Genomic DNA, 19248 nt, shown 5'->3' on the forward strand with positions numbered 1-19248 from the left:
GAGCAGAAACCTTTGCACGTTCAGTAACTTCCCTGCAATTCATAACTGCAGGAGTCGCTAGTGGGATGGAGCTAAGGAGCTTTAGACAACGCTGACTGGTGCTGCATGGTGTATGGCTCGCAAAGAGTGAAGGGTTCATGTTGTATGTTCAGAACTGTGTGTACAAATGTGGTTGCGTGGTGCAACACAGGCGAACACCTCCAGAAACTCCTCAGATTCAAACGAATTGGACTTTGAATTAATTTTGGGTTGCTGTGAATACAGCATTCACATTCAGTTTCTCTACTCCATAAGTGGCATGCAAGGCCACAACCCAACCCATGGTTTAAGAGCCCACGGTGCAAAGCCCTCTGGGATTGCCTCTCCTGTGATCATTACATTGCTCAGTGCTCAGGTTTAGCTACTTGGCTTCACTAAACCCAGGGGAGAACTTTTCCTTTTGTGTGAGTTGTATTCACTGATCTGACTTCTCAGAATCGCCCATTCATTGTTGCCTTGCTGAGAGGTGCAGAGCAGTTGCTAGGCAGCGCACACAAGGGCATCATCAGTGCCAGAGTGCGGAAGCGAGGCAGGTGTTGCTTCCAATGTACAGAAGAGCAAAGTGAGGCTGCAGAGCTAAAGCGAGTCTAGTCATGGCTTTCCATTTGCTGCTTTGGATGCTTGCATTTTATAAGACTGGAGGTAGAACCCAGGGCCTCACACATGCTAGGCAAGTGTTCCACCATCGAGCTCTACCACCAGCTCGTGAGTGAAGGGTTGTTAAAGGAGATTAACACGCTTTCTCAGCCCAGCTCCTAATCCATGCTTTCTCCACTCACAGTGCCATGAATCCCGTGGTTGAGGAAGCTGCAGGTCATATTTCTTTCCACCCTCCAGTATGTCCTAGTTAAACAATAAATCTTAATAAAGCTTGATTGATTATTTGGAAGACAAATTAAGGCTATCGTCTTAACTAGCGGAATATTTTATTTAGGTAGTTCAGCAATAATAAGAAGATGCTGGCATCCTAGATTAGCTGGTTAAAATATTATTAGAAGTTAATTCATATTTTAGCAGATAATTCCTAATTAATTTGCTGTAGTTATCTTGTTAAATGTCAATTAACTCTCTCCACATCCCTTATAGGTTTCTGCCATTCCTAAAATGTAATTATGCAGATATTGCTCATGTACCTTTACTGCTTGTACGATCTCCCAGTTAAATATAAGTCAAAAAGATTTATTTTCCCAGTTCTTAATAACATCACTAAATGTTCTAATTAATAATCAATAATTCATTTGCATAATTAATTGGGGAAAGAATCCTAGTGGGATGGTGCTTGCGGCTAGCTTCTCTTGGGCTGGAACTGCTATCTCTTGCTGCAGTCCTGGCCCAAGTGGAGAGTTTATCTAAGCCTTTCAGATCTCTCCAGGGCATAGAGCAGTAGTGCACTGTTCTATGGGAAGTCCTTATTTATGCAGTTGCTTAACAATATGCAATATATGTGTCTCTGTGGAGCAGAACCTATTTATTGGATATGAATTTTCACCGACATAGGCTCCAGTGAACAAAAATAAGTTAGTTCATTTTTTTAAATGGTGATTTAATTTTCTAAGTCTGAATCCTCATCGTGCTTGGTATAGAAACTTAATCTAGTCACTTTCAGACAATGTGGTATCCTCTTAGGCAAATGAGGTCGGAATTCGGTTATGCTGTAAATGGATCTTAGGAGGGGCAGGGTATGACAAAGGCTCCCACCACAGGGTTCTGGGGAGGCCCTGTCCAGGGCCATGGCACAGGGACCCTCTGTCTTGATCCTGGGCTACCATCTTAGCAGTGTAGTAAAAATCTGATCCTGCACAGGGTCACTTTTGCATAGCTTCACCACAGGGTGTTCAGCCACATTTAATTATGATCCCCTTGGTGCCAACCTTGGTTTTTGAAGCTCATGGTTTTGCTTTGGTTCCTAAATCACCCTTCATTTGCCCCAGTTTCACGTTCATGTATCAGAGCCCTTCAGTCCTTCCCTGCCATTCTTCTTTCTTCTCATGAGCTTGGATGAGCTTTATATGATCCTAGAAAGACCAAGGGGCTGTCAGGGGTCTTCACAGTGCCCCAGCACACCTGGGCAACCGCCTTCCTATTTCCTCATGTACCCAGAGGCAAAGGGTTGTGAAGAGCATGTGAAGTCTGCACTTGCATGAGAGCCCAGTGAGGCACAGGTCTCTGTTTACTTTCGCTGTAAGATTGCCTGAGAGTAGGGGAGACATGGAACCAAGAGGGACCTAAATATCCACCTTTCAGATTCCTTCCAACTCCCCCCCCTCTCTCCTTCCCGTTTAAAGGGGTCATAAGGCAAAAGTGGTTCCACACAGAGAAGTCCCCTGTTATACATTCCTACTCTGCCCAGAAACCCCTGCATTGTGTCTTAGAACTGATAGTATCTACTTTTTGTCTCTTGCTGTGGGGTGAGAAGTAGCCTTGTGAACATGGAACAAGGGAGGTCACAAGGAGTGAACAAAACAGTAAGCCAGATATTATCTCAAAGTGCTACTCAGCCACACCATTACCATGTCAGAACCAAGGCTGCATCACACAGAGTCATGTGATGTCCCAATCCTAATATGCACCACAGAGGCAGGGAGCCACATGCTCTGAGGGTTCAGGGAGGTGAGATTCAGCTATCTGCGAGATCCACAAAGGGAGGGTGAATGAATGGGGCTACAGTTCCTGGCAAGTCTTCTGTCTAGTGGAGAAAAGATGCTTCTATATATATATATTTTTTTTTTTCATCCCAACTCTTGGGCTTCACTTAAAATGTAAGTTTATATGCTTAGAGCTGATACCTGAGTGTCCTAATGGCTTCCAAATGGCAGGAAAAATGATTTTCCACAAAGGCCTGCCACGGTTCATTGAACTACCAGTTGCAACTGGGAGAAGAAAATAATGTTTTGATTTGGAGAAGAAACTGCATTATCTAAGCCTGTGTGCCATTGTCACATGACATGGGCAGGACAGTCATACAGAAGAGCACCCAGATTTGTTACCTCTCAGAAGGGGGATCCTACATCAAGGCTTCTCATAGGGAAGAACTGCTGCTCCTTCCAGAGGAGAAGTGAAATGAACTCTGAGTCCTGTCTAAGCTCCCAATGATCTACCCGTTGCTTCAGCACTGGCATACTGGACAGTGGCTGGGCACCCCTGGGAGGGCCTTCTTGTCTTCACCATGCTCTACAGTTTGACCAGTCCTTGACCTTATCCATGTAAGTAAAAGTTTGTGAGTGCCTTCTTGTCTTTCCTCCTTGATGTGTCTTCTGCTCTTCCCATCCTCAGGGCTTTCTGGGGATTATCTGCCACTACTCAGATCTGCTTTTCCCCCTAAAGATGTTGGTCCCTTGCAAAATAACCCTCCACGAGGAGACTGTCACAGAACGTAAAATGTTTAGTTATTGATAACATATCAAGAAATTCTGAAATGGAGATTGAGGTCAGGGTAAACTTTGTAGACAGTCCACAAATCACACCATGTGAGTAAGAGAGACTATCTTTCTAGGGAGTTGGGACAGCTGGTAGGAGAGGTGCAGGAGGTCATTAAGAACTGTGACACTTTGCTACATCAAATATTCCTGAGCCTTATCTTCCCTGCCTGTGAATTGGGACCAATTGTTGTGCTTCATAGCCTGCTATGAGGATTCCACAATGGCACTGCCTAGACAATGTACATAAAAGATGCCTCCAGTTTACTGCCTTAATTCACTCAGCAATTATCACCCATGATTATTAAAATGTGTCAACAGGAGCAGTTACTCTTCCTACTGACATATCTAATAAATATTACTATGTAGTTACCAAATACCCCTCTTTTCCCCTAAGGTGGCACAGTCAGGCAAGTGTTGAGAAGGAGAGGTTCTGAGGGTGTAGTTAGTGTAGTTAGTAGCTAGCATGTGTGGAGAGTGCCCTGTCCTCTGGCTGCCTTCACATTCTGTGGTTATCAATAATGAGTGCAAAAGCTGAGAACTGGGCTGAAGACATACCCAAACCACATCTTCATATTTTATATTTCCCAAGACTGACCCATGTGCAAAATCTTCATACTGAGACAGAAGTTTGCTAGCACATAACCAGGTAGAGAGACACTTTGTGAGTTGTTGAAACCTGGAAGAATTATGAACTGTAGCAGAAATAGCCAACTAAGGAATAGCTAAGGCGTACTTTCCCCCTCCATCCCCCTTCGACATTGCTTGGTATGTGCATCTTCAAGCTCACAGGAACAATCACGTACTCCATATATTCTCCTCATTTTATGGCTCTTATTGGTGTAGCAGCATTACTCAGGCTTGGCTGTCCCATCTCCCAAGCTGATTTCTTTTGCATCTGTGTTTATATGGATGCTGTTTGAACAGCTATCCTCTACTCCTGCTGTCGGCTCCCATTCCGCACTTTACATATTATGAACTTATTTAAACAGAAATAATTCTCGCTGGGTGTGTTTCTTTCCCATCTGCTTTCTTCTGCCCCATCTCAGCAATTCTCATTTTACATAGATGCTGGGATATCATCCGTTGCTACTCTTTCTTGTTTCCTAAGTTGTCTCTGTACCTTTCAGGATGGAAGGGGGTTGGGGGACATAGAACACTGGTGATTTACATTCAGGATAATTCTTCTTATCCTGGGTATTTCTAGAAGTGTTACATCAATATTTAAGAGCAAAGATCTTACCGATGACTATACTTCATATGCGTAGGATGATTTACCATTAGATTTAAAAGGTACTTTCATTTTAGGGAGATTGGGTGGCAGGAGGAAAAGTATAGCTTATTATTCAGATTTCTCTAAATGTCCATACTTCAGTTGCATGTGGTGTTGACCACTGTCTATGTGTCAGGTTCACTGTTCATGTGCCCCCTTAATGTATCTATCTTCTGAATGTTAGAATTGTGGTGTGGTAGAGATTGTATAGAGATGATTATTTTCCTAAACAGCTGAAATATGGAGAGGCAAGTCAGTCTCTGAATATGGATGTATTTTTAGTTTAGTAATATTTTCTGGTGGTTTCTATTGGGTCAGAGACTGTGTTCTGTTTCTTAGATCCAGGATAATCTGTGACCCCTGCCCCACCAGTTCTGTCCAGTTCATGTTAGGACAAAAAAGGGGATCCATCTACAAAGGGTGAATGTTCCCTGCTCCTACACCAGCCTCACCCAGAGGAGAGCTCCAGAGCTTTCTGCATGGTCTGAGGCCAGAGCAAGGTCAGCTGATATGCATAAGGAAACATTAGTTCTTTGTGTCTTGAAGCGTAGATGCATGCCACACCCTGATAGCAACTTCCCCAAGTCACTGCATCTGAGTTACACATGTTATTCTTGCTCAGCACTTACGAACAGATCACTTTTTATCCATAAAGAAGAGATTATCTCACAGAGCACTGGACCCTGAATTGAGAAACACTTGAATGATTAGAAGTCTTTTTCAAGGGTTAACGAGCTATATTAAAACTGCTTCCTTGTGTAAAGAACATTACCAAAACATTCACCTATCTAACTAATGCCAAGGTAGACTTTACAGCACATACTGTACTGAGATCCTTGCTCCATTTTCTTTCTGCCTTGAGAAATCAAAGTGCTTCCAATTGCCCCCAGTAGAACTGTTTTATTAAACACACAGGTACATTTATTTTACAAAAATTGCAGCGACATTTCTTCCTGTATTCTGCCCTGAAAGGCTATCACTTTAGAAACCTGTGCTCACATAAAACCACTTTCAGCCACAGGTGAGACAAGAAGGGAAGGAAAGAGTAGTTTTGAAAGCAAAGCTACAGACCTGGCGTGGGAAGCAAAAGTGGGTGGTCCTTAGCTGGCTTTTTGCCCACAGGCTCTGGTGTTGTTCACCATCTCCACAGGATGCTTTTCAAGACCAGATGCTTCCAAGCACTAAGGAGCCCCTCCTCCCCCTTGGTAGCATCCCTCTTTTCAATCCAGGCCATCCTGGGGTTCTAACTAGCTTATTTGGAACTTCTGCTAAGAAATCTCTGCCAGGTTTACTCCTCTCCAACTGCCTATCTCCTTTTGAACCTCAAAATAACAAAACAGAACAGCAGTAAGTTTCAAGAGGACATCAATTGAGACTTTCTATTTGAAATGTCCTCCTTAGAAGTCACCATCTAAACCCGCACAGCTGGAGACAACAGAGGATGAAAACAGGTCCAGCTGGAACTATCTCAGGAATCCAGAGGCACTCCAGTTACTCTCCACCTGTGGAGTTAAAGTGATTATCATCCACAGTGGAATAAAAATGTTCCTCATTGCTCAGAAAACCCACTGCTTGCTTGCTTGAGGTTATAGCTATGTGCTGGAGATGGTTCCTAAGATTCTTAATGTCCAGTCCTTCTGGTCTTAAGAAGGCTTATCGAATTCAGTACTTAGTTTGAGGCCATAGTGGGGCCCTTTACTGGCATTAGGTTGTACCCCTATCCCTGCCATAGATTCCTAAGTTCATCCATTCCTGGATTACCCATCATTATGCAAGATGGTCTCTCCTTATCTTTGAGATCTTCTTGACTTGGTGTCTATTCCATCCCATTTTCTGTTCTCAGTAGGTCTGTGAAAGCACTGACTATGAGGGTTGGACAGTTTGGAGATGACATGTGCTTCCTCGAATATCATTGGAATTGGAATGACCTCAGCCACTGAATGGCCCGAGTCAGCCTCAGGTTGCTTCAGCCCGTCACCTCAGAGGGGACATCAGTCCTTCTTGCAGTGAGAGGCTGGCATGTTTATGTTGATTAAGACATCATTCTTCACAGGTCACATAGACAAAGCCTTTGTAGTCACCTCAAGTTTATTTCTAGAGTTTCCTTCTACTCTTCTTCCTTTTGTTGAGCTCTGAGATCTGACTGATTACCTCCACAGCCCATGCTACTTTTGTATGTCTGCTTAGTGACATTCTGGCACCAACTTCTAATCCTCTCAGTCAACTTCTCTCACACAGAGGAAGGGTACTGAGGGATGTTTCATCCTGATGAAAAGTGCTTGGTCATAGGAAGGAATCCATGGATTTTATTTTTGTTAGTAGTAATGTTTAATAAAGCAACTCTTGCAGAGTCCCAGCATTGTGTAGAAAGTTAGAATTGCTGCCTGAAGTGTCCAGGTCCAGTGCAAAGACCTCCACCTGATTACTCAGTCAGGGCACATACTTGCCTATAATTTGAAGGTTAGTGAGCAATGTTCTGGTTTTATAGACAGCTTTCAACTGTCCTGAGTATGTTCCTTGTAAGCTGATTTTGAGCCAAGGGGCAGGTCCAGCTACTTTTGCAGTCGTTTTGAGCTTGAAGAGGCATGGAATCAAGTCTTGTTTCGGGAGTCCAGAGAAGGCTCTCTTCTGGATACTTGTGGATCCCTTGGTAAGTCATGCAGTAGTTTGGGGATTGTGGAAGTGGGGCTAGGGGATCTAGGAGGAAGTCAGATACCCGGTAAAGCATGGCTCAAGATCTCCAACTGAGGCTCAGAGTCTCCCAAGAATGCCTTACCTGTGTGGCACAGTGTGTGTGTGTGTGTGTGTGTGTGTGTGTGTGTCTTTTTCCCCCTGTCTCTAAGAAAAATAAGTCTTGGCTCTGTGTCAGTGAGAAAGGAATTGTGAATACATGTGTCTGGAGTATATTAGCAACTTCATTCATTTATAAAACCCCACAAACATTGTTCATTCATACAGGAGGCATTAATTGAACACCTACCTCTTGGATTGCAGGTTACAAGAGATGCCCAGTATATAGATGATAAATAGGGCAATATGGCAGGTAGTGAAAAGTGATGAGCAGAGCTCACATCCTGACTTACACTAGACCAGGAATACTTTCCAACCCTATCCCATACATCAAAACAGAGGGAACAAGAAAGGGGGGGGGATATAATGTAATGCACACTTGAATGTAATCCATGCAACTCCCTGACTGTGACTCAATTAGAGGATTGGAAAAGCAAGGAAAAAATGCTTCAGTCAGAGCAAGCTGCTCAGTATATTTAGGAATCAATTTCCATTTTAATAGCATGTGTCTTTTTCATATTAAACGACATGTCTGGCAATCACTAGAAGGCAACACCTTTTGGTGCTTTAAGTGTCTCAACAATAGTTGAAGTCATCTTAAAGGGACCACAAAGCCACTTAGCATCTGGTACTCTGTCACCATCCTGGTGGGGACAGTGGAGAAGAGTCCTTCCAAGTGGCAGAGTAAGCTTGGCTCCTGCCTTGCTGTTGTGCAGGGAGACCTGTTCACAATCTGACCTTCTAAGTGAGCCTGTATGAAGACGACTTCCCAAGCAAGAGTAGTGCAAGTGTATTATCTGTCACTACTACACTGGCAGGTTTCCCACAGAAATCACAGCAGAGCACAAAACAAAGAATAAAAGGCATTTACAAAACCTGGGGATGACCAGTATTGCAGTGTGCAACTATCTGGTTTTCTAAAATGTATGTGTGAATACACGTGTGCATGTATGTGTGTGTCCATGTGTATGTGTAGGTGTGTGTTTAAAGCAAAGTTGAGATCAACTAATTATTTTTTATTTTTTACCTAATATAGACCTGGAGTTGTGAACATGGATTCTGGGCTTAATGTTCTGCTCTTATTACATGCAATTCTCAAAACAAAACAAAAACACATTTATTTGTGTGTGTGTGAGAGTGTGTGTGTGTGTGTGAGAGAAAGAGAGAGAGAGAGAGAGAGAGAGAGATTGAACTCACAGCTCACTCATTTGGCTAGACTGGCTGTTCAGTAAGCCTCAGAGATCCTCCTATCTTAACCTCCTCAACTCCAGGATTGCAGATGTGTACTGTGATGCCTAGCATTTTATGTGGGTGATGGGCACGTGAATGTCCTTATACATATGTGGCAAACATTTCACTGACTGAGCTGTCTCCCTAGCCCACCATCATGGAGTTCCTAATTTTCTCTTTAGGTCTATGCTTTGTAAATGAAGCTGTAAGATGCAGAGGGGCAGAGGCCACCGTTCCCTGTGAAGCAGAACATGTTCCTAATGCAGGAAGAGAACAAGAAAGCTTTATGGGACATGGAGACCAGAATACCCCATCTTGTTCTTTCTAACTCATGCTATGACCCCTGCCAGTTACCAGCATACATGCCACAGAAAAGTGGAGAGGGACTCCCTTCAGTCCTTCCTCTTGTTAGTGAGTCGGTAGAGGGGGTTGGTAGGAGGCCTCTCTGTATCAAGAGGTGAAGTTGAGTTTAATTTGTGAAGCATTTCCCCAGTCTGGCAAAAAGAAACACATGTGTGTAAGCACATCAGAACAAGAAGCTTAGGAAGTGGGGTGCTTAGGAAGTGGGGTGCAGATGAGTTAAATGCTTTTATTTGTATTTAAAACTAGCACTGTGTTGTAGCATGATGATGGGTACACTCCAGGCTAACTATTTAAACATTACATTTTTCTTTACTTAGAACATTAAATAACAAATTTAAAATATGCCACATTAAATCACAGGAGTGACTACTGAAAATTGGGTAGTGGCTCTTTCTGTCTTGCTCAGGAACTCCACGTATGCATTTTCCATCAAACCCCACAAATCATGCGGCTCTTGGCTGGATAATACATTGGGATCATTTTTACAAGTCACTTACTATAGTGTATTATTTATTTATAATTTTCAAAAGGCCTTTAAAAAGAACAGAAAGATCATCTGTGACTTCCCATGCATGTCACAGGGTTCCCAGATTGTCAGTGTCCTCACAGCGACATGCATTCAAACCTACGCTGAGACCTCATTGCCATCCAAAGTCCAGTACACATTGCATTCGTTTTTGTCTCTGTGTGTGGATTGTAAATGGTGTGTGTGTGTCTGTGCTTGTATTTGTGTGTCTGTGTTTGTATCTCTGTATGTTTCTCTGTGTGTGTCTCTGTGTGTGTCTCTGTGTGTGTGTGTCTTTGTGTGTATATCTGTGTTCGTGTGTGTGTGTGTGTGTATGGGTATGTGTGTGTCTGAGTATCTGTCTGTGTTTGTGTGTCTGTGTGAATGTTCATGTATGTGTGTGTGCCTGTGTGTTTCTATATCTGTGTGCGTTCATTCATGTGTACATGTTTTTGGAGGCCAAAGATCAACTTTGAGTGTCATTTCTCAGGTACCATCCCTTTTTTTGAGACAGTTTTTAACTTGCTGGGAACTTGCCAAATAGGCTAGTGTCTAGGCCAGTGAGCTCCAGAGCTCTTTTTGTCTATGCCTCCCCAGTACTGAGATTATAGACATGCCACAATGGTCAGATCTTTTTACATGAGTCCTGGGGATTGAACTTGGGACCTAATGCTTACAAGGTAAGCACTTTACTGACTGAACCAGTGTTTTGATCCTATAGGTTTGAATGAATTGATAATAGCTTCACATTCACTCCTACAGGATCTTACAAAATCAGTGCTTTACACACAATCCTCTGTGAGCTATAAGTGTGACTTTAAAGACCATCACTAACATCTGCACAGCAGTGATTTCAATGGATGAGTGTATTTAATTTATCTCCTATAGCTTTGGGGACATTTAGATAGTTTATAATGTATTTAAAATTAATTGTTTATTATGATGAACAAAGATGAAAAATCATACAAAATTAAATTTGTATATGCAAACATGGTTATTCCCTAGAGGAACATGCAGGCAGGGTCTCTGAGTCAGTGGATTTTGAAGGGTGTGGAGATGTAGCCACAGAGGGTTCCAGGCAAGATTTGTCAGCTTGTACTTTTCTTCTTAATCTATCATCCATCCTTCTAGTTCTTGCCCACACTCTCTCTTTCTGTCTCTGCTAACTTCAATGCTTTATTTATTTTGCAGACAACACCTTCTGTGGACTATGCAGTGTATCAGGGAGGCACTGGGACAAAATGGTAAGCAAAATAAAACTCAACTTGATGGGATTTCCAGTCAAGTGTCAACTAATCCCGCAAGGTCCTGTGCATTTACAAAGTGTGATGATTCTTGTGAAGGAAAAGGAAGGAAAGCCATAGAGCATTGAGAGCCGAGGGTTTGACTTACTTTCAGCATCAAGAAAGATTCCCTTAAAGAAATCATATCTATGTATGATTTGAGGGAATGGACAAAGAAACAGGTCAGGAAGTCATAAGCTGAAAGTGCCAGCCTGATATGGCCTGGGCCATGAGGGTCAAAGCAGGGTCTTGGAACTCCAAGGGCAGTGTGACAAAGCACAGTGACAACCAGGAGTGCGCATGAGGGTGAAGTGGGAGAGCCATCAGGCCAGGTGTATCCTGTTCTCTGTTGTTATCAACAAAGCTTTCTTGGAAGTCTGGTGTGCTTGTTTGTTTTATATTGTCCGTGGCTGACTTTGGATTCCAGTAGCAGAGCTGAGTGGTTGCAAGAGACTTTGAAAGAGTTCCTGTAACCTAAAACACACAAAACAGTGCTGCCTGCTAGGTGGCAAGCACCCAACTGTGAAGCCTTCACCTCCAGAGTGATGGGAGTGATTGGGGTTGAAAGGAGTGGGCTCAGCAAGGAAGCATCATTTGGGATGGGCTTTAGGAGGCTCAGAATGGTGCAAGCAACCAGGGAAGACTGTTGTGGTGTTTCCTGGTGAAAGCTGGTGTGGGAGATGAGACACAGACCATTGAGAATTGAAGAGGGTGGAAAGTGGTGGGTAAGGGAAGGTGGTACCCCATATCACCTTAGGTTTATGTGTAGAGCTGGTGGGTCTTTCCCACTAGCTCCTTGATGGATAGTAATAGTTCATTACCGAGTTAGCAGCTTTGATAAAGGACTCTCAGCTCAGAGGACTGGTAATTCTCCCCTATCGTAATTTGGTCAAAGCATGCTTTGCATCACACTGTACACTTGGGTTTGCATTTGTTGTTGATGTTTTAATAAAACAGGGTCTCTCCAGTGCCTGTGATGTGCTAAGCATGTGACTTTCTTTAAGGGGATACAAAAAGAAGGCAAGCATCAGTAAAGAGCATTAGGGCTGAGCTCCAAACCTGCTGTACTGGAACAAACAGCTAAACTAAATCCCTAAATGACCACAGAAACACCTTAAGTCCTTTGGGAAACAGGGTGAGATCTTTGGGGCAGCACAGAATCATGAGGCCAATGTTTAGAGGCAAAAGGGTCAGCTGCAGCCCAGGAGGGGCTGGGGAAGCCACCAGTGGGCTCTTCTGCTTTCACTAAGCTGGGGAATTCATCTGAGCTCAGTGAGGTGCTGCAGCCTTCTGCTGCAGCTGGCTCTGAGCTGTTGTGCTTTGCCACCTGCATGGTAGAGAAGGCACCTCACTTCCATAGCAGAGAGCGAATCACTCTCTCCTCTGCTTTCTTACATTGCTGTATCTTTAGTTCTTGTCACACACCATTAATATCCAGTATTGTGCATCAATGTCTACCAGACACGAACGTCTTAAGGATTGTGTCTCTGTCTTCTATATCCTTGGTATCCTGGTACCCAGAACTGCATGTGGCAACAACAATAATGGTGGCAGGCTACCACAGGGCCGAGTTGAACAGAAGCCAGGAACTTCTGGCTCCAGTGCTGGCAGGTTGAATGATCTGATGAAAAGTCTCAGGCTACATGCTGGTGAGGACTGGGAGTGAGAGAAGAAATTGAATTTGAATAATTGAATTTTAAGAAGCAGGCATATGCTTCTGCTGTAACCTCCCCACACCAGACAGCATAGCCCAGATGCGAGTCAAAATGCATTATGTATTTAATGTGTCTCCTGGGGTTGGCAGCTGAGATAATAGGAGGAGAAGGCAGAGATTAGAATCAAAGTAGCAACATCTGAAGACATTTAGTGGTGGTGAAAGGTCAGGGAAGTTCTTAGATATTTAGTCAACTTTGTGCTAAGGAAGAGTGGATATGATTGAGGGGTGTGTGTGTGTCTATATGTGTGGTGTATGTGTGTGTGTCTATATGTGTGTGTGTCTACATGTGTGTGTGTCTATATGTGTGGTGTATGTGTGTGTGTCTACATGTGTGTGCCTACATGTGTGTGTGGGGGTGTGTGTTTACATGCGTGTGGGTGGGTGTGCCTACTTGTGTGTTGTGTACATGTGGGTATATGAAGTTTAGAAAAAAGACAGGAGAAACGCTGCTGGTCCCAGAGCCCCAAAGCAGACATTTCCTGGGGTTACAGTGGTGGAATGTCAATTCTGGTCATTTATATTGATCTGTGGACACAGACTTGGGAAGAATAAAACTTTGTCTGGGAGACTGTGTCATGCTAGTCAATCTTTCCTGGTGTCAGAGTCAACAGAAGCAGGGTTTTGTGGAAGTGAGAGGGAATTGTATTAGGAATGGGGAGATGTTTAACACCTATTTCTTCCAAGCATTGACAGGAAACACACCCCCAGCAAATCTGGGAGTAACTGGATCTTCAGTCAGAGGCATGGAGGGTTAGGGAGACTGTAGGGCATTCTGAATATCCCACAAACAGAATGGGGGTTCAGAGCCACATTTAAATAAGCCCCAAACCCCTGATGTTATCTCTCCTTCACAGGTACCAAGATCTGGAAAGAGATTGTAAAAATCCACTGAAATATCATTTTATGTAGATTCTTGAATGGTGGTCATACATACAGATGTTGACATGATATGGACACATAGTTGGTGAGGCCAGGCAAGGCCTGGAGAAGCCCTAGTACCTCCTTCATACCTGTGACATCCATGTAGGAGGCCTCTAATTCACTCCTGATGCCCACTGATCTGGGAGAGCTGCAACTTTCTTTAACTTTTTATTCATTCTTTGTGAACTTTACATCATGCACCCCAATCCTACTTATCCCTCCATCCCTCCATATTTGCTCCCGACCTTTGAAACCCCCCAAAGAAAACAAAAAAGAAAAAAGAAAAAAGAAAAAAAAAACTCCATTGAAGCTGCATTGTATAACAGGGAGTCACACAGTACATGTCCTTTGGCCCAAACAGCATTAATAAGTCATTGGTGTCATTTCAAGCCTCTGGATTCTGCTACACCATCAATACTAGATCCTCACTGGAATTCTTCTCTGATATCCTGTTGTTGACCTGTGTCAGGAAGATCCTGCAGTGTTGGCTCCACAATGCACTCCAGCAGTTCATAGATGGGTGATGTTGGAGTGGGCCAACTCAAAGCCCTGGATCAGGGCCTAGGTGTTGGCTGTGTCTTTATCTTGCCAGACCTTCTATGCATAAGCCTCCAGGGTCAGCTCTCCATCTTTGCTTAGGAGAGGGGTGGGGTCAGCACTTCTGCCAGTGGCAGCCAGCAAGAGCCTGGACTGGCTCTCCCATGCCCTCACCACCAGGTGTGGCCTGCTCTCCTAAGTGCTGCAGTTGGTGAGAGGCAATGCCAGCTCAGCTCTCCCACATTGCCCAGAGAAGGGGGCTGAGCCAGCTCTTCCATCTGCAGCAGGCAGGTTGAGGGGTGGGGATGAGGGTGAGGTGGTGGAGAGGCATCTTCCAACCTCGTGTCCTTAAGACTTGCTTACCTGTGCCCACACCACCAGAGCCACTCTCCCAAGTGTTATAGCTGGTGAGGGGTGGAGCCAGAGGAGCAACCATTTTTAACTCGAAGGCCTTAGCATTGCCTGCAGACCCCAAGCAGACAAGCAACAGAGGTGAGAACAGGGAGAGGTGTTAAAGGAATGTAACACCTGGCTACAGGAGGCTGAGGCAGCCTTGTTAAGGTGCATAAGTACCTGAACTATTTCCCATCATCATTAAACCTCACCACTAACTACCTAAACTATCCCTCGTCGTCGTCATTACAGAACTTTCATTTTACAGATGAGTTTAAAGTCCAAGAGAACCAGTCCTGAACTGTTTGCTATTTATTGCTACCCCAGATTGAACTCAGAGCTGATTCCACATGAGTACCCCTGGGCTGCATAACCAGTCTCTAGCTTGCTCTGTGGTTCTTCTGCAGTCTCTCCCCACACCCAGGCTGTCAGGATGTTTCCATTCCAGCAGGAGCATGAGAGGCTCAGCACTTTTTATGGTGCCTTTCCTTCAGTTAGTTCTCAAATCCTAGACAGTTGCCAAGGACTTAACAGGATATCTCTATTATAATGTATATGTTAAAAAGAGTGGGAGGGGGAAAAGCTGGCCAGGGTTGAAGCTGAATGACTGGACCCTTGCTTAACATGTGCAAAACCCCAGATTCCATTCTCTGCACGGAACCCCGAACCCCAAGCAACCAAACAACCCCTACAAGTATTCCCTATGAAAAAGTACTGTATTCTTATTATAAAGCATTACAGCAAACATAAAATTGATAGAGAAATAATTTTCCATTGTTCTATCCATACAATATCCATTCACAGTATATAAGTAAGATTTTCCAGTCTGTTTTGTCTTTCCATGTTACAGCAGTATGAGTGCAGGGTTGGGGGATTAGGAATTGAATTATAGGCCTGATGGACCTGTGGGCATGCACACAGGTGCATTATAGGTGTAAACATACATATAGTGCATGTGTGTACACACATGTGTGTGAAAGAAGGAGTGATTGGTATGGGAGTGTAGCAGCCAGCTGGCATTCACATATAAGTAAAACCCATGCAGAGGACAGTCACTATGTCTCTGAGACTTGGGCTCTGCATTCTCCTGGAGAGAAAATGCCTGGCAGCCCCACGTATTACCAACAACCCATTTTCTATGAATGTCACTCATATGGGACTGGGTAATCAAACTCTGGTCAGAAAAATCACAATGTCTATTTCTATTGTGTCTGGCTTAGAAGGGGGAGGAGGAAGAAGTGGAGGAAGAGGAAGAGGAGGAGGGGGGAGGAGGAGGAGGAGGAGAAGCAGCATGAAACAAAAACAAAAACATGTCACTCAAGGGGGTGGGACTCCCCTGGGAGCTCATCAGTGCTTGTCACCATCAGGAGGTGGCTGTGTGGTGAGCTCTTTCTGTCCTTATATGTCAGGACCAGCCTGAAGAATAGGCTTCCTGTGTGGCATGGAGCTCTTCACTGTTTCTCGCTGTCTCTGCTGTTTTCCTGCTTATCCGTCCAGAGTCTGGCCACAGCAAGCAGTGTCCCTGCCAACCCCAGTACTGCTGGCTCTTGCACTTTGCCTGGCTTTCCATTATCCAAGAGCCCTGTTAACCAGAAGCTTTTATAGTGCCATGAGGTCCTGGTGGCTACTCCTGCTGGCCAAAGCTGCCCGTGGCTGTCTGGGACTCCAGACATTTTAAAGATCAAAATCTGGGAGAGAAAAAAAAAAAATCCAATCTCTTTTTGAAGCTGAAGCTTCTCAGCTTTCTTTGGAGACCAGAGAGTCTCTCCTACTTACCCACCGCCCCAGGCTCTGTCTGACCCAGACTTTTATGCACTCATGCTCCAAAATGTTTCCAAAAATATACATCAGCTTAAAAAAAAAAGCCATGGGAGACACCATTCTCTTGCAGGAAGAGGTCTATCTTTTTTCTTGGAGGAGAGGAACCCGGCAGGGAGATGAAGCTGCAGGTTACAGGTCTGGGTGGCTTCGTGCATCTTAGTTTTGCTCTCATATATGCTGAGAGGAGTGGCACCCTCTGGAGATAGTGGTGCAGTTTGGATAGAATGATACCATATGGGTACCGTGGTAGATTCTATGTGGAATAGTGTATTCTAGCTATGGTGGTGCGTTCTTGGTAGAATGGAGCCCTCTGTTTGGAATGCCACTGTCTGGCAGAACTTCTATCTGAGGATTCTCACTGACATAGTCTGCAACACAGACCTCAGGAGTTCTAGGCATCAGGCAGGTAACAATTCTAGTGCCACCACTCACTGCTCGAAGAGGCCCTGAGCAAGTTACTTAACCCTTCCGAGCCTCAGTTTCTTTTATTTATGAGGTGAGAATAACAGCACCCATCTAATGGGCCTTTGAGAATAGGTTAAAACATATGCTTAATGCTTAAGACTATTTACAGGGTCAGAGAAGCTTTTGCAGTCATTCTCACCATGCCTGTCAATTCCTGAACTCCCTTCCTTCGGTGCCCTCTTGGTTGAACATTCTATACCAGTTACCCAGCTTTGCTGGGGCCAGGGTTTTCTGTATTGATATGTATGGGAGTAAAAATACCCAATGTGTCCCAAATATGACCCTTAAGAGATGTCAAGGACAAGATACAGGGCTGGAGACTTGGTTTAGTCATTAAGCCAAGCACTTGTTGCTGTTATGAAAGACCAGGGTCAAATCCCAGCACCTACATGGTGGTTCACAACCATCTGTAACTCTAGTTCCAGGGGATCCAATGCCTCTTCTTGGGCATCAGAAAAGCAAAGGCATGATACACAAACATATATGCAGGCAAAATATTCATACACATAAAGTCATAAAACAAATCTTTAAAATTAAGAAATAACAAAAAAGGACTAGATGCAATCCCGCTACTAGTCAGGGAAGAGGTAACCCCAGGGGTTAAAGTTTAGAGTCTTTAGAAGGACTCCATACCCTGAAAGATTCCTCTCCCTGCAGATGCCTGAACTCCTAGGACTAAGGAAACATTCCTTCTTACAAGTAGCACCATCTCTGGTAGAGGAAAGATTTCCCAGAGGGATGCTGTGGTAACAGGTATTTGGCTCTGTGTGTGTCTTAGAAGGATGCTTACTGATGAGAGTGAGGCTAGGGAATAGAATAAGAAACTATCAGAATCTTGGTTAATTGAAGGTCACAAGAAAAGTGAGTATCCATGCTCTGCATACCACCTTCCTTCTCTTCGATTTAGAACAGGAATTTCAGTTCCACCTTATCTCTCTGGAATTGTGAAAAAATTCAATTGCCAACTGTATGAACAGAGTTGAGGTTCTGCATTATTCTAGAATGTTCTTAGGGTGATCTACTATGGGCCATTCTTTCCTTTGTGTATCAGTGGAGTTCTAGGGTGGAGTGTGTTTTCTCTTATACCCAGCACTTTTGGCCACACAGGTGGTCATCTGGGTACATCAGGCATGCTGCACAGAGTTCACCTTGATTGCAGGCTGCTTTTCAGGGTGATACTGTCTGCTAAATGCCCGTTTCCTCTCATGCAGTTCAGCCCTACAAGTGCATGAAAGTGTGAGGTACTTGGAAAATTCCCTAGGAAATAGACATGGTATTATTCAGAAAAAGGAGTTATCAACCAGACAGAAAGAACTTCTTGAGCATTGGCCAAGTGCCTGGTGCTATGTTAGATGCCAGGTATTGGTGTAAGTGAGGCTTTCTTCTACTGCATAATGGTGACGAAACAGAGTTAGCAACTTAACAAAAGAGGGTTGAGAGAGAAGCCAAGGTCCATGGAAGCAGGAAACTCTTGTAAGCAGAAAAGGTAAATATGATTTGAGAAGTATGTGACATAATGAGAGAACTGTACAGAGATGGAGGGCTGTGGGTAATGGGAAGGAGGGACCCAGTACCATGTTGACAATTAAAATTAACCAGCACAGTCTTCTTACAAAAAGGGCATCTTACTGTTTCATAAAGGGCCTCTTGAATCATTGAATGTATGGATCAAATAAAGATGGTTGAAGAAGGAGGCATGAGGCAAATGTGTGGGCATCAAGGTGAGGAATCCTTCCTAAGATCAGAATCACATTGGCCCTGTGGAAAGGGCCCTAAGCTAGAGGTGTGAGCAGAGATTGGAAGTTAGGGTGAGACATTGCTTGAAGCCCTTGGTGGAGCAGCTTGTACCTAACATAGTAGGTAAGGTTAAGACTGATTGGTAAATAATACAGGCTTGCAGAGGAACAAGCCCTTACCTGTCCTCTGGGATAGAAGTGAGTTGGAATGTCAGCGAATGGGAAGGGAGAGTATATCTTGGGGTAAACTGGAAGAATTTTTTTTTTTTTTTCGAGACAGGGTTTCTCTGTATAGTCCTGGCTGTCCTCTGGCCTTGAACTCAGAAATTCACCTGCCTCTGCCTCCCAAGTGCTGGGATTAAAGGCGTGTGCCACCACGCCCGGTTAAGAATTCTTTTTTGAACTGCATGCTGAAGCACCATGAGGGATGCTTCTGAGAGAGACTTTCTAGTCCTCCCTGGAGACTACAGATATAACGAAAAAAGAAAGAGGAGCTGGATGGTGACTCCATTAGTAATATGTCTCCTGTGCAAGTGTGAGAATCTGTGTTTGAATTTCAGAATCTATGTTAGCGGGGGTGGGGGGCTGGGTGGGGGAGAAGCCTGGCATGATGGCATATACTTGCAGTCCCAGTGTTGCAAGGAAAGGGGAAATTCCTGGAGCTTGTTGGAAAGACAGCTGAGCTGAATTAGCAAGTTCAAAGTCAGCGAGAGCCCCTCTCTCAAAAAACAAGTTATATGGTACCCGTCCCCCCATAAT

General features: G+C 44.1%; 1 long non-coding RNA gene across 1 annotated transcript in view; it reads left to right on the plus strand.

The window, feature by feature from the left end:
• Gm31870 overlaps positions 1-19248 on the plus strand; it is a 93793-nt gene that overhangs the window by 21737 nt on the left and 52808 nt on the right. The window contains exon 2 of the long non-coding RNA XR_001779912.1: positions 10808-10860. This is a non-coding gene — a long non-coding RNA (predicted gene, 31870). The remainder of the gene's footprint in view (positions 1-10807; positions 10861-19248) is intronic.

Source organism: Mus musculus, chromosome 1 (assembly GCF_000001635.26).
Source record: "Mus musculus strain C57BL/6J chromosome 1, GRCm38.p6 C57BL/6J".
Lineage (NCBI taxonomy): Eukaryota > Metazoa > Chordata > Mammalia > Rodentia > Muridae > Mus > Mus musculus.